This window comes from Osmia lignaria, chromosome 5 (genome assembly GCF_051020975.1).
Source record: "Osmia lignaria lignaria isolate PbOS001 chromosome 5, iyOsmLign1, whole genome shotgun sequence".
Lineage (NCBI taxonomy): Eukaryota > Metazoa > Arthropoda > Insecta > Hymenoptera > Megachilidae > Osmia > Osmia lignaria.
In genome coordinates, this window is record NC_135036.1 from 4,934,321 (window position 1) to 4,949,830 (window position 15,510).

At 33.8% G+C, this 15,510-nt stretch overlaps 1 protein-coding gene across 1 annotated transcript in view; it reads left to right on the plus strand.

Moving 5' to 3' along the window:
* The window catches only part of stet (stem cell tumor), a 502,203-nt gene that overhangs the window by 344,785 nt on the left and 141,908 nt on the right, over window positions 1-15,510 (plus strand). The window lies entirely within an intron of this gene.

The following is a 15,510-nucleotide window of genomic DNA, read 5'->3' on the forward strand; positions in this document are numbered from 1 at the left end:
CACAATCTTCGTTCTCGACAGATGTCAAGAGAAGATTTTCCTTAATCACTAGTCGCGATCGTCCTTTAACGACTGCCGAAACGAGCGCTAGTTCGATCTTAATCTTCGAAGGACGGATATTTTGGCCGACGCGTTAGTCAGATACAGGGTCACTTTGACCCCTGAGAATGTCATTAAAATTAGACACGAAATTTCAAAATGATACATTTCTATCTCAAAATGAGATCTTGGAAACCTGAAGAATTGTCCACTTCTCCAGCCCCATCCACGACAACATAACGAGACTCAATTGTAATCCTTTACACTCGAAAGCGTTTTACCATGCCATTCCAACAATCAACTAAGTAATTGTAGATAAAATTTATGATACAAATTGCATAAAATAAAGAAGAACACAAATTTTACTGCATCAGTGCAACTGGCATCCTGGATGCAAAGGGTTAATTAATTTTCGCCCAATAATCGCTGGTACCAAAAGGTATATTAACAGGCTTTCGATATGCAAATTAAATATGCTAGGATTCACTTTGATTAAACAATATTATATAATGCAATAACGAATTAAACGATTTCAAATTTTCGATCGGTATATGCATTAATTGTAAAGAGCATATGTAAACGTTAACTGTTTAAATATTAAATTAATATCAATTTTTACCATAATAATTTCGTACTAAGCAAATTATTAATAAAGTTTCAGCGATAAATTCACGATTGTCACCAAGGGCACACCGCGACGAAAGGGTTAATAATTGTTTTTCTTTCTTTCGTGGGTAACTCGATGAGATTAATAGGCGAGGATATGTATCAAACACGAAGAAGGCGCCAGGTCCTTCAAGCGTGATCGATTCGACTTGTTTCTGGGTGCCGTTCATAAATAATTCATCGTATCGTCGGCACGAAGATCGAAAAGAGAAACAAAGAAAAATGAAAGCACGACGAGAGTGAGTCGGTGAATGAGTAGAATGAGTGGAGAAAGGGCGAGTAATGGAGAGAAAAAAGGATGCAAAAAAGGCGCGTGCATGATTAAAAAATGGAAGCGAAGACAGAGAAAACATGACAAGTAAAAATGATATGAACAGAAAATTGCTGACAAAAACAGAAATCTGAACACTGGTGTATACATATACGCAAAGATCAAAGGATAAAGGAATAAAGGGGAGATGATCAAATGCCTCGGCGAATAAGGTTTTTTGTTTATAATACAAACATTAACAGAAAACAATAGAGTTGAAACATTTTAAAAACCATATTTTATAACAACAGTTTCTACAAAAACATTCAGTGACTTAGAGTTTATTTTTGTTTGAGAAGTAAAGCTATCTAGCAGGTCCAAGTTTTTTCACTTTATATAAATAATACAGTAAAGTTGGAGAGTAATGTTTTTTATATTTATTAAATTGCTCACAAGTTTCTTAAAATCAGTATATTTTGTAGCTATAAACAAAAAAAAATATTACATTTGAAGATTTAAAACAAAATTAAAACAAAATTATAAAACACTAGTGAAATGATAAAAGGTTTCCAATTAATTTTATATATAGTAAAAAATAAATCAATAATATTTACATTTAGTTTGTTTATACACATGAAATACAAGTTTGTCAATAGTTGAATAATTATTTTCCTTAAAAATGCATAGGTGGAGGAAGATCAATATTTTGGCTTTCAAGATCACTCAATCTTACTGGGCTTCTGTCTTTAGAAAATTTTGGAAAATTTTGCAAAAAATTAATGGTGCATTCACAAAAATAAAACAAAATCAAAATTTTGGTAGAATAATAATTTAAAGTTTTTACTACAGTAGACTCTCGTTATATTGCCGCAGACGAGACTGTAAAATGGAAAATTTTTCAGACATCCAAGCTATCGTTTAAAGAAGCAGAGGAGATAGAAGTGTATCATCTTCATAGAGTATGATCATGTAAGAGTACTAGCGTGATTAAAAATTCATGTGCAATATAACTAGACTCTACTGTAATACAGAGAATTAATGGTGCAAAATTAAAATAGATAGAATAATAAATTAAAGACAGCTTACATAAGAGGTTTTTTATATTTCCACTGTAACTTTTTAATCAAATTTCAAATAGCTATGTTTATAACATTTCTGTCTTATTTATTCCCATAGAATACTATGACAACAATTCAGAACAATTTGTACTTACGAATGGATACATAGGTGCAAGCCTGTAAAAAAGAATATGGAGGTAATATACTCTTGTAGAAGGTGTCACCGAATTACCTCCAGCCAATGATTAGCACCCTCTCTGACGACTCACCCCAGGGTCGTTGTGCATCGTTATCGTTAAATGTTTTGTTGCAACTGTTGTGCTTTTATTGACGTGAGATGTATACTGTTCGAGCCGTAAAACAGTCGTATACTCTGCTGTCCTAGTACGGCTGAGTGCTTCTTGCAGCCTGCTGCAGTATCCCAGCGATGATATTGTGTCCCCTGATTCGTGTAGTTGTGATCGAAAAAAATCTACGTGTCGTTGAATGGCTACTCTAACAGGAAGAGGATCCCAAAGGACTACTGTCGGACTTCAATTTTAACGGGTTTTTGTAACGTGATGTCGTACAGGTTCCTAATCACATGTATGGAATATTAATCGTAGGCAATCGATAATTTCAAACGATGTGCTATGAATATGAAATATGAAGCTAAAAGTCATTAAAATTTATATTAAACGAGTTTGTCTACCGTTCTAGGTTTCAGTGCTATTTAGTAGTATAGATTAGTTTACTTTTCTAGGCTCGGTGCTACTGAACAGTAGTATAATACAATCTGTTTACACCGGGTCAATAGATGCCTTGTAAATTAGTGGTACAAGTAACTAATCCATTTATTATATAGCAGTGTAAACTCGACCGTCGACGTGAGATAGTCAGAATTAGGTAAGAGGGTATGTTTGGATGGGTAGTTAGGAGAAGAGTCAACGGTCTTTGCCACATAGGATACGGGTACTCGTAAGATCATCAAACTCAAACTACTTGGTCACGGATAGCCTGCGGATGAGTGTTCTCTGGAGTTGGCACGTAAAGGAGAATAAGGATCAAAAGGGCTAATAAATTGATTATAGTTCATTGGACGATATTAGTATTTTCTTGAGGGAAGACTTCATCACTCTTAAAATACAAAAATACAAAAATATAAAAAATGTTAGATAAATAAATAAATAAAAAATATAAATCAATAGAATATATAAATATAGAAAAATAAAAATAAATAAATACACAATATATAACAAAGAAAATAAAATATAAATATTAAAATACAAAAAAGTAGATACCATACATTACGTGATACAGTTAGGTTAGAATACAGTAAAGGATAGGTTAGGTTATTCCAACCGTTGCAGAATTCATCACTCTTAAAATACAAAAATACAAAAATATACAAAAATAAAAATAAATAAATATACAATATATAACAAAGAAAATAAAATATAAATGTTAAAATACAAAAAAGTAGATACCATACATTACGTGATACAGTTAGGTTAGAATACGGTAAAGGATAGGTTAGGTTATGCCAACCGTTGCAGATATCAGGTTACGTTAGGTGCTCAGAAAATCAGCTAAAAAATTTATTTTTAATTTTGTCAATAAACTTTCTCGTTGAAGTGGAAAGAATGAAAATTCTCGAGCAAACTGTCAGCTAAAAGCGTCGTGAAAAATTTTCCTCGATTAAGGTAGCGGTCGTTGACGAAAAGTGTACCCCGAACTTCGGTATTCTGTCCCTGGAGGCATTAAACTGCTAAATTTCTCTAAAGACATCGAGCCACTGTTCGTTATAAAGGAGAGGAGTCGTTCAAAATTCCATTAAAACTGTTTGAAGTTTTATTTTTCTTCGTTGAAAGCAGTGACCAAACACACGCGTCTCGGGCCACCGAACCGCGGGAAAAGAGACGGCGAGGAAAATGGCAAAGAATACACGGGGGAGATAGAAAACGATGAAAAAAAAAAAAACAGGAATAGAGAAACGAGGCGAATCGAAGATAAAAATGTAACAAGGTACGTTTCACTCGCTCGTCCCTGCATCTCTATTTCTCCTTCTTCCTCTGTTTTCTTTCGATAGCATGAAATCTCAGCCGCTACCAAGGAGACATTCCTGTGCACACAAGATAAGAAGCGGTGGCAACCTGCAGGCAGGCTCTTTGCAAATAAAATATCGCTCGGGCGTCAAGCGGACAGAAGAGAGAGGAGATGAAAGAGCAGAGAAACGGGAGGGTGGCCGGACGGAAATATGACGAGACTATATTCCAGGCAGGTAGCGTGAGCACGCTTGGAATTCGACGCGAGTAGAGCCCTTAAGTCTCGTGCCGTACTCCCCCACCCATCCCTTTCTCGTCCGCGCTCCTGTTCTGTGGCTCAACGCCTCGACGTCTCGACGCCTCGTCGCGTCGCCTCGATGCCACGACCCCCCCCCCTCCTCTCGTCGCTCACGGGGGAGGACCATGCAAATTTTCGCGGTGAGTCGAGAAAAGGTGTAAAAGTGGCTGCACGGCACCCTCGGGACCTCGACTACTTCTGACATTGGAAAACTAAGAATGCTTTATCGCCGGCGATTCGTCCTGCTACGAGCAATCAGACGTACCCGTGAATTCAAGGTAACCTGAGCTCTATGCCGACACGACGATGTGCAATGATTTGTCATGTGGACGTGTATGGAGCTACCGATAAAGCTTGAAATGGAAGCTTTCTTGAAAATATGATAGTTAAATCTATGATATCTTGTGATTAATAGAAATTAATAATATTATTGTGGTATTAAATTGATCGTCAAGTTTAAGAATTTATATACAGTGAATTAAACAAGTAATTGCAAATGCAAACGTGACATTTTTATTTTTAAATTCTTTCACACAATTAACCAAATAATATCAAACAAAAATGAAAAATAAGCTCATTGAAAAATAGAGGTATAACTTTATACATAGAAGTGATTGTGGAAGTGATCTTTTCAAAACCATATTTCATTATAAAATTAAGGCATATGGTTAGGTTAGATAACTTTCAAAATTTAATTTATTCTTTCATTTAGTTACAATGAAATTTTTTAAAAAATTAAGTGTTTATTTTCTAAATTGGTGAAGTTTGTATCGAATATCATATAACAATATCTCCTGAATATTTTTAATTAAATGCTTCTTTTATTAATTATACACTGTTTAATTATGTTATAAAAATATGAATTTAAAAAAAACTACTTTTTATATCTAATATTATATTTATATAAATACAAGATTTAAATGTAAATACAATATTATAAAGGGTAAATTTTTATTTTTTTTTTTAAAGAAAATGCTTCATAAAATACAGCACAGAAAAGAATTGAAAATTGATATCAATAAATAAAATTAAATAATTCAAGATCAATTACAGAGTATACACTTGTTTTTTAACTAAAATATATTTCCGTACAAACTGCCATGTAATTAAATTTCACCATGATTTTGGTTTAATAAAAATTGATTAGTTGCAATAATTAAAATACAAGTATAACGAAACTTTCACCGGTTGCATGCAAATTTTTTAATTTCTCTCGAGTTACAAAATTTATATTTATAAAGCACGTATGAATAACAGCGTATCGTTTCGCATATTAAAACACACATACGAAGTTAAGCGGCGACGTATCTAACTACACCGTATACAACAAAAATTGAAAAATATTTACTGTGTTCATAAGTTAAAAGGAACGCAGCAGAGCAAACTTTTCAAGCAATTTAAATATTCGTTGGTCGCGATGCAGATTACCCCTGTTTAATCTCTTCGTTGAAAATTTTATACCTACATTATTTTGAAAGCAAATATGAAAGATTAATCAAAACAGAGTTGCTTAATAAAAATTGGTAATAAATAATTTTCTGGAATATTGAAATAATAACATTACATATAACTTAAAAAGAAAATAGTTATTCAGAAATAATTAAATGCAAAGTTATTGTAAATTATGCATTCATCATGCAAGCACTTTCTAAATTTAAATAATTGTCTTCAATTATTATACCACTATAAAATATTTAAAAAGGTCACGAAAATGATTATTTTTTAATCTAAACAATTTACAAGTTAGTATTTTATATTCCAAAAGATACTTTTGTAAATTATTTATGCATTTGAAGTAATAAAATATTTTATAATACTAAAAATGATTTATAATAAATATTTCTAATGTACTTAAACATTTCAATTTTCATTTCTTTTATTAATTGATATTTTATATCTTCGAAGAAATTTGATACACTTGCACATATGGTTCAGAATAGAAATACCACGACAACTTAAAAGCAATGTATTTTAAGTAAGTTATATTTTTTGAAATTTTCACTGGGTCACATCTAGCGAGAGAAGTCGCGAAAAATTTCATAATTCTATTTCGCGAACATAAATTTTACAACTTTATGCAGATATCAATGATTCATAAAAATATTTCTAGAAATTTTTCTTCAATAAAATAACTGCACTGAAAATGTTTTAAAGTTAAAAATTATGGAAATGATACTAGTTTTCTTTAAAGTATTTGAAGTTTCCTTTAAAAAAAATGTTAAATTTAATAAATACTTTAATTAGAACCAACAAAATACCATCTTTAACACTTTCAGCAATTATATATATAACTTCACTTCAGTTTCTTTATATTTTCTTATTTTCAACATTCTGTTCTGACAAATACACATGTGGTATGTAATATTTCTTAAAATTAAATATTTTAATTTAATTTAAATTAACACTGGCACTCTTTTTCTTATATGTACTGTAAATACATTTTTCTATTTTTTTATAATGGTTTTATTCTTGAATAACTTCAACATCTATCCTATTGGGTGCAAGAAGTGAAAATCTCCCTAAATGTTTAAAAGTTAAATATTTCTTATATGTATTGAAGTTCCAAAACTGTTGAAAAATTAGATATTTCTTATTTATACTCTCATTAACATATTAATAAATAAAATAAATCTTAGTTTCAGTCCTCTAAAACCTTTATTACTTAAAATGCCAATATACAGCGTATTATTGATAATTAGCTATTTAAAAAAATATTATACATATTATTAAACCAATATAAGTAGCAATACAAAAAAATGATCAAAAAATTCTAATCTCTCATTGACTTATCTTGTTGCATCGATAGTATCTTTATCCAAAAACAAAGAAAAGGAAAAACCTTTTAAATCTTTATTTTTAAAGAAACTTTTTTCTTTTAAAGAGTAAAGTTCAAGATTGATTTAAAAAATTTGCTATAACTCCGTCAATTTTGAAGATACAACGACGAATCTCATCAAGAATCTTATTGAAAAGGAGGCTGAGCGTCCTGAGACCTTCCTCGCATCCAACAATACATTTGTAATTGAAATGGGGGAGTAAAGATCCTCAGCGTTTCGAATTCCATAATTTTCATTCAACGTCTATACGTTCCATTCCCCGGCACGCGAGCAACGTTTTTAATCGCAGTTTCTCCGGAGCGTGCAGAAAGCGGAAAATTTCTCCGAGAAACACGGCTATTAAACGTAGATTCCTTTCTGCTATTCCGACCCTCGTTTCTAGACCCCTCGCGCAGCGTTCCCTCGTTTCTCTGCCGCGGAAGCGCTCATTTTCTACTTACCCTTGCTGCGAGCCTGACTTTCAGCCCTGTACAGGCTGGCTATCTGCGTGGCCAGGTCGCGGGTATAAAACGTAATCCGCCAGGAAGCCGCGAAACAAAGATCCAGCCCCTTTTGCCGCGTTAAATTTTACTTAAGCTTGCACAGTTAATATGACTGATTTCATTTTTCCCGTTTATTTCCGCGCAAACGCCACGACGCCGGTTAGAATTTTTCCAAGCACGAGAAAGCCCTGCTCCGCTCCGTAATAAGGGACGATTTTCCGGCGTTCTTTCATCGGATTAAATAAACCCCACCGCGAATCTGAGCCACGACGCTTTGCGATTAAAGAGGGCCTCTTAAGCACCGTTTTATCGCCGGGACTGCGAAAGTGATTTTAAATACTCGGAGAATTTATCAAAATTTCATTTCATTTGTTAACCCCTTATTTTAGAATTGAATTTCGAGATGTTAGACCAAGAAATACATATTTTTCTGTGAAAAATAAATTTTCTTAATATCCTTGAATGGGCCTAAATAAATTAACCCTTAAATACCATAGTGGAGTCAGATTTGATACTTTCAAAATTTAAATTATAATTTTCCTGCTTAAAATTAGGTAACGATAAACGTTATTGAAGGAATTGTTTATTACTTTTAATGTGAGGAATATTTTAAGAAATACATAAAAATAAAAATTAATAAAATATGTACTGTATATTACATTTTTAAATAATGGTAGTTAACAATGGCTTCTATAGAAAGTATTGGATTTTTGTCACTGCAGTATTGTTAATATTTAAAATTAATATAAACCATACAGTGTATATATTGAAAATACAAAAATTTCAAAGTATTCAATATTTATATAGTTGTACAAAAATTTGATTGTGCAAATTGCAATATAAACTCAGCTTAAGATGATCTTTATATCATCGTTAACAATGAGATAAAGAAATGGCTTGCTTATCGCCTTACCGCTTTAAAGTGGGTCTTAAATGACCCGGCCTTTGTCATGCGAGGATTAACATTGAAGACGTTGAAAACGAGGAAGGAGACCGGCAAATTACAGACCGAGGACGACAATGCGGTTTCTGCTTCCTCGTAAACGCCTATTCCGTTTCCGCACGCATCAACTGTTGCTAAGAAGAACGTTAGAACGATCATCTCAAAAACAAGATCTTCTTTGTGAATTTATTTTAAGAAACAATACCCTGTCACTCCATTATGGGTACTTTCAATTTTAACTCTTATCCGGTCAAAATAAGTGCAGTGGACTCAAGCACCTGAATTTATATAATTAAATTATCTTTAGAATATTGTTAATTATTTGACACGAGTTCTGTGTATTTAGTGTACAGAGTTGTTCGGTAATTTCACTGATTTAACCCTTATTTGGATAAATAGCTCCCGGGGGCCATTATTTCATTTAAGTACCATTTTAACGAATTAGTAAATGCAAACGAATTTGTTTTGAAAACTTGATCAAATATTATAACAGAAGATTATATAAATTTTCAAATAATTATATCAGCACGCTTTAATGTAAAGTCAATTTAAAGATTTGCTGAAAATTGATGATTACATCAATCTTCGGCTCATCCAGAATTCGAAAGAATTCTCGATGACCAGTTCGTCTCTTGTGATAATTTTCCCGTATAAAACCTTGCATATCGTGTATTATGTACTTGGGTATGCGATATACTTAACAGTAATTTCATTATCATAAATATACCCAAACCTGTTTCTATCAATTTTATACGATGTATAAATCCTTACATTCATTTAGCTTTTTAAGTGAACCGAGTACCTTAGCTTTATTAGCAATGTTAATTCTTTAATATCTTGGATCTCGTACGATTTTGCAAGAGCACCTTAGAATTTCAGAATCTTAGAATATTAAAATTTGAGAATTAAAGAATTTAAAAATTTTACAATTTTTGTGAGTGAGTCAAGTGTTCAATATTTTGAATCTCGTACGATTTTACAAGAGCATCTTAGAATATTAAAATTTAAGAATTTTACAATTTTAAAATGTTAGATTTTAGAATCTCAGGATTTAAGGGTTTTAGAATCTTAAAATGTTAGAATGGTGACGGGAACAGTAAACATCTTTTGGAGGATCAGCTCCACCCTGGCCCCTACCTAATTACACCAATTGTTATAGGTAATAATTAAAAATTTTCTGTTATACATTTTCTCGTCGATATCAAAATTTCTTGTTGTTCGTTCCAATTTCTTTTGTAATAAGCTCCATGAACGAATTGAATGTACGATCTGTTAATTGAATTCGCTAACACAAAGAATTACATAGTACATACAAAGCACGGGTGCAAAAGTTTGCTTTCCTCGCGAATGCCGTCAGATTTTTCAAGCTTCCTTTTCACACTGCTTCCTGCACTTTGTAGAAATAACGAGCCGGTCGATACAAAGGAAGAAAGGGAACCTCAGATGAAATTCCCCTCTCTTTGATACTCTGTTAGCAAAACGCCGAGATTTCTGCTGAAAGAGATCCGCGATGCCTTTGAACTGCTCCGTTTGATCGTCATTTATTATTCTGCTTATTACTGGCCACCCAAATGTCTAGTTGATATAAACGGACTTTTCCCTGCAAACCAATAATGTACTTCACGATTTTTTACAGTTTACGCAAATTATCGTATCATCCTAAATTGCAAAGGTTTCAAAGGAAACAGACACTCAATTTCTTTTTCAATATCATGTTTATTCAATAAAAACGTTATCTGATTGAAACTGTTATTCACAATAGATACAAACATTATTTTACAATAAGTGTATCAAAATTGACCTTACTTTCGAACGATCTTAACATAATTTAGGGTAATTTGGTGTAATATGCCAAAGTTAACTTTGAAACGTGATATGTCGCAAATATAAGTAGTTACAGGAGAAAGGATAAAACTATATAATATGATTAATTATGTTTATTGATTAATAATTAGAGATGTCCAACTCTTATAGTTTAATAATAAAACTAAAAGTTCAAAAGGATTTGAAAGTGACATTTTATCCAAATATGTCAAAGTTAACTTTGAAACGTGATATGTCGCAAATATAAGTAGTTACAGGGGAAAGAATAAAACTATATAATGTGATTAATTATGTTTATTGACTAATAATTAGAGATGTCTAACTCTTATAGTTTAATAATAAAACTAAAAGTTCAAAAGGATTTGAAAGTGGCATTTTACCCAAGTAGTGGGCCAATATGCCATGCGATATAGGGTAGTATGCCTTAAGTCCTAGATTAGGAATTAATGATTAAAAATTAAAGAAAATCAAAAATACTCTAAATTAGTTATGATACTGATAATCAAAAATCTTCGAAATCAATGAAACGTATAAATAAAACTATTTTTTTAAAAGTGAATAGTTCTCACAGTTTTCAGATAGGGTGCACTTTTCATAGACCTATCTTTTGCAACTATTTTTAAACTATTCTGTGTTTAAATATACGATATGGTATGCTGTAATCTTCTGAAGTTGCTATATTATAATATTATACACAGATCGTAAGTTGCCTTCGAATTAAATTCTTTGTCTTGCCTCCAGTCACACGTATTATTTTTATTGGCCGAGTCCTTCATGTTCACAAATCTATTGCGTGATAAACGTCACCGAAAACAAACATTGAAACCGCATGAGATGAAGCGACAGCGAGCGAAAATTCGAACGCATTGTATTAAGAAAACAGGAAAGTTTTTACACTTTCCATAAATTTTGCATGATAATAATTGTTGCCAAGAACAAGTATTATAAAAAATCCATTAGGACTCAGAAAAAATCGCACGTTTGTATAGTTTAATGTGCCTCCCGTGAATATGGAAATTGTACGTCTATGCTGTGTGACCGATGACACCTCAAGATGAGGGATTAGGTGAAGCAAGTGACCCAGTCCACTTACCCCTTTGCCGTTCAGTTTGCGGGGGCTCGGAAACTTACGACCTCTTTCATCATCTTTAGTTTTTTTTAATTTTTTTCTGACCAACAAATACGGTTTGAATATTTTTTAAGCATAGTTTTGAGAAATATCATACATTCAACTTTTGTAGATAATATGCCATTTGTGACATATCATACCAACAAATATTTGGCATTTTACAACACACGAATGTAAAAAAAAATATACTGATTGAATTGAGTAACCTCCTCCTTTTTCGAAGTCGGTTAAAAAAGTAAAAATTCTTCAGAAACCACGTGGATCAGTGAATGTTTAAGGAATTATACAATTCATTTATTAGTGTATTTTATTATCATCTATTAATGAACTGCGTGACTATTCGAACAAGTGAATAATATGCATTCGACTTAGAGCACAGAATTACACCAGGATGACTTACTACGATTAGTTGAAAATGAACGAAAATAAAAGTAAATATTTATTATCGTGTAGGCAGTTGCATTAAACTAAACGAAATAAACATGTAATTATCGTCATTTTTGAATTAAATAAGAAATTATCAAAAGGTGGCATATTACACCGAATTACCCTACAGTGATACACAGGCGAATGAACAGAATTTTATGGACAAAAAGAGTCGTTTTAAATTCAAATACACATTTCTTTAGTGTTTGTACTCTTTTTCTATTCGGCACACAGGTTAGAAAATAGTGTTGAGCAAAAATTTGATCAACGATTGACGATTAAATTCCTACTTTAATCGTTAATCACGAGGAGCGATTAATTAGTTTTTAATCGTTAATTGTAATTAATGATTACACGTGTCTCAATTTTAACCGTCAATCGTATAATTGATCTGCTGAAATATTTTTGCAGTGAAATTAGTATACGGTAGTAGGTACTAATACTAATCGAGATGCAAGTAGACAATAATACCTATTACAAATAAATCTTTAAATTACACATTTTTCGCAATATACTAGAAATATTGAAGAAAAGAGGAAAGTGACGATCATAGTAAAGAAGTGTGAAACATGATTATTTTTCTTAAACTTTTTATAACTACAACCTTGATAACTAAATAGAAAATCTATATATTGCTACATTTATACATAAAATTGTATTGTATTTAAATTAGATTAATGAATTATTAACACAAAAATTAAATTATGGACACAAAAATATGAAAAACAAAATGTAATAATAATATTAAATCGAATTTTAATTTGATTAAAATTTTAATTAAATACCAATTAAAAACCACCAATTCATCATTAATTTTCTTGACGATTAGTTTCATCAATCAATTAAATTAACTGCCGATTTTTCGACGATTAATTTTCTTTAATCAACGATTGACGATTAATCGAAGATTTATTTTTTGAATAGTAAACATCAATCAGTCAATCAAATTAAAAATTTTAATCGATTGCTGCCTAACATTGCTAACTTGTAGAAATTGATTTTCAGAGTGACACCCAAGCGAACCATTTTAATCATTTTACAAGCTGCAATTCCAACAATGCACCAACGATCTTGTTAATTCCGTAGCCGTGGAAAAAGTTGTAAAGTCTCTATTTTCCTTTCTCTCTCACTTACAAACTCTCTCTTACGGGATGCTTATGTCTCGAAATACAAATCCGACGAAACTCGAGCCGGTCACGTAGAATCTCGAAGTTAATAAAGGACATAAAGGAGCTGTTGTAAACTACTGGCTCGTGAAAAACACTTAGGCGCACACCAGTCGGCAGGCATTAAAGCCGGGCACACCTGGTCAGGTACGAAACAGCCACCACTAAACGGAGCGAGGAAAATTGCAAGGAGCACGTTTTCACAGGTACCGCACCGGTGCGGTGGTCCGAACGATTCTTCACTTTTCCAGATGCGACTGTCTCCTCGGAACCTGTCGATAAGTACCTGCGACGCTGTCCACGCGAAAATCACCTCCGTCATTCTCGCGTTTATTCGCTTTCGAGTCACACTAATTTTATGAGAATAAATAATTAGAAACTAAAAATTGATTATTTAAAAATTTAATTAAACGCCTTGAAAAATGATACGAATTTTCGGACGGCGGACCATGGAGAGAGCCCCAATTGTAATTTAATTCCATATTTCAATAGGCTTCGCTGTTCGAGGGTCAATTTATGCCAAATCGATGGATAAACATTTTTTTAATAAAAAAAATTATTTTCACACGCGGAATTATATGAAAACACTCTAAATCTGTAATGCAATAAAATAATATAGTGCTCAAACAGTCGAACGAATTACCGTGTTTTTACACATTATTTCAAGGCAACTTATTAACAGTCCTAGTCGTTGAATTTATTTGTGGAAACATCGTTGTTAAATTGAACGTTGAGTTCGTAACGATGGATAATCGACGTTTGCGAATAAATTCCGAAGGCGAAATAACGATGGAAGATTTACACGGTACGTCAAGAGAAATGCGCATCGTTGTCCCGAGTGCATTATTACTGAATATTTGCTTCGAACGCTTTTTCGATCGTTATTTACAAAAGTTCCTGAATTACAATGTAGCACAATGCGCAAAGTTTCAAGTTAAAATTTACAACATGTATAATCAGACACTTCAGACAATGTAACGATTTAATTCGACGTTAAATTTTCGCTACATAAAAGATACACGTACACTGTGACACAGAAATTGCTTCAACGCACATTGTCGTTTTCGAGGCACATTTTATAGAATTTATAACATTTCTAATATTTTAATCACATTAAAACTTCCGGGCACTTGCACGAGCCACAAAATCCGTTTTGTGAAGTACGAGAAAGCCTCCCGTGAGAAATTTGAAAGAACAAACTCAGAAGAGAAGAATGACAATACGAACCGCCAGACGGCTGGCGAGAGAGTGCTGGAAAATCGTCGAGGAGAGCCTGCTCGGTGGTACGGTGGTGACTCGAGCGCGGTGATTGGTCGCCGCTAGCCCCCCACGAGAACCGGCCTCTGGAGCCGGCCAATAGGCGCGCGCGTTACCTCTCCGCGAAGCGAGACCGCGTGTGCACCCACGCAGGGTGGCTCGTGGCTCGAAGCTCGCGGTAGTCACTCAGTCAGTCACTCAGTAGGCCTGCGGTGCGCTATGAGGTGGGATCTGTGAACAAACAAACCGCGAGTTTTTATTTACACCCGTTGTCGCGGGATTTATCTCGCTGCCGCACGCTATTCTACGTAATAATCTTTAATTGATGATCGGTACGCTCGCGTCCTTCGAGTCGGTCCTCGCTACACACCTCGCACAGTGCATACGAATCACGACGCGGTAGGCCTCGGATAAATTCTGTCGAAGCTCGTGCCTTCGAAGTTTTCACGTATGCCCTCGCGTGTCCCGAGCATTCTCGTTTCGCGGCATTCGGAACGAGCCCGACTCGTCGCCTCGTTACTCTGTTTCCATCGATCGTGACCGACACTCGTCGTTTTGTGCACGCGACGGCGTTCCCTCAAAGTGCGTGCTACCAAGGTGATCGTGATACCGCACAAGACAATGTGCGTGACAGCAACGCCACTTAGCGCGACGAAAATACTAAAGGATAGTGCGAGGTATCCGGCGAGAACTAGCATCGCGACCAGTGTACAGGTGCAAGGATTTACAGGAGGCACAAACAATGCCGGTGACACGGACAGGCCCCAGCACACGTCGATCATGTAAATACCATTTGTATCTAATCTTTTTTAAACGAAACACGGTAAGGTCGATAAGTACGAATGCAAGGACGCGGGACAATAGACACAGCGTGTATCGACCTACACGTGGTCGTGTTTCTCTTTCGCGTGATACCTTGAAACTTATATTTGTGATTTTTATTTTGGCCACGTGGTTATCGGGATTTTCGTACGCGTCGAGACGCTTAAATTTTCCTCTCCTCGACACCGTTGACGGAAATATTATCTACGAGCTACCGCGGCATCCTTCCACTAACAGAAATATTATTTTAAAAAATGTGGATGTAACGATGTCGCTACCATCCAGCGAT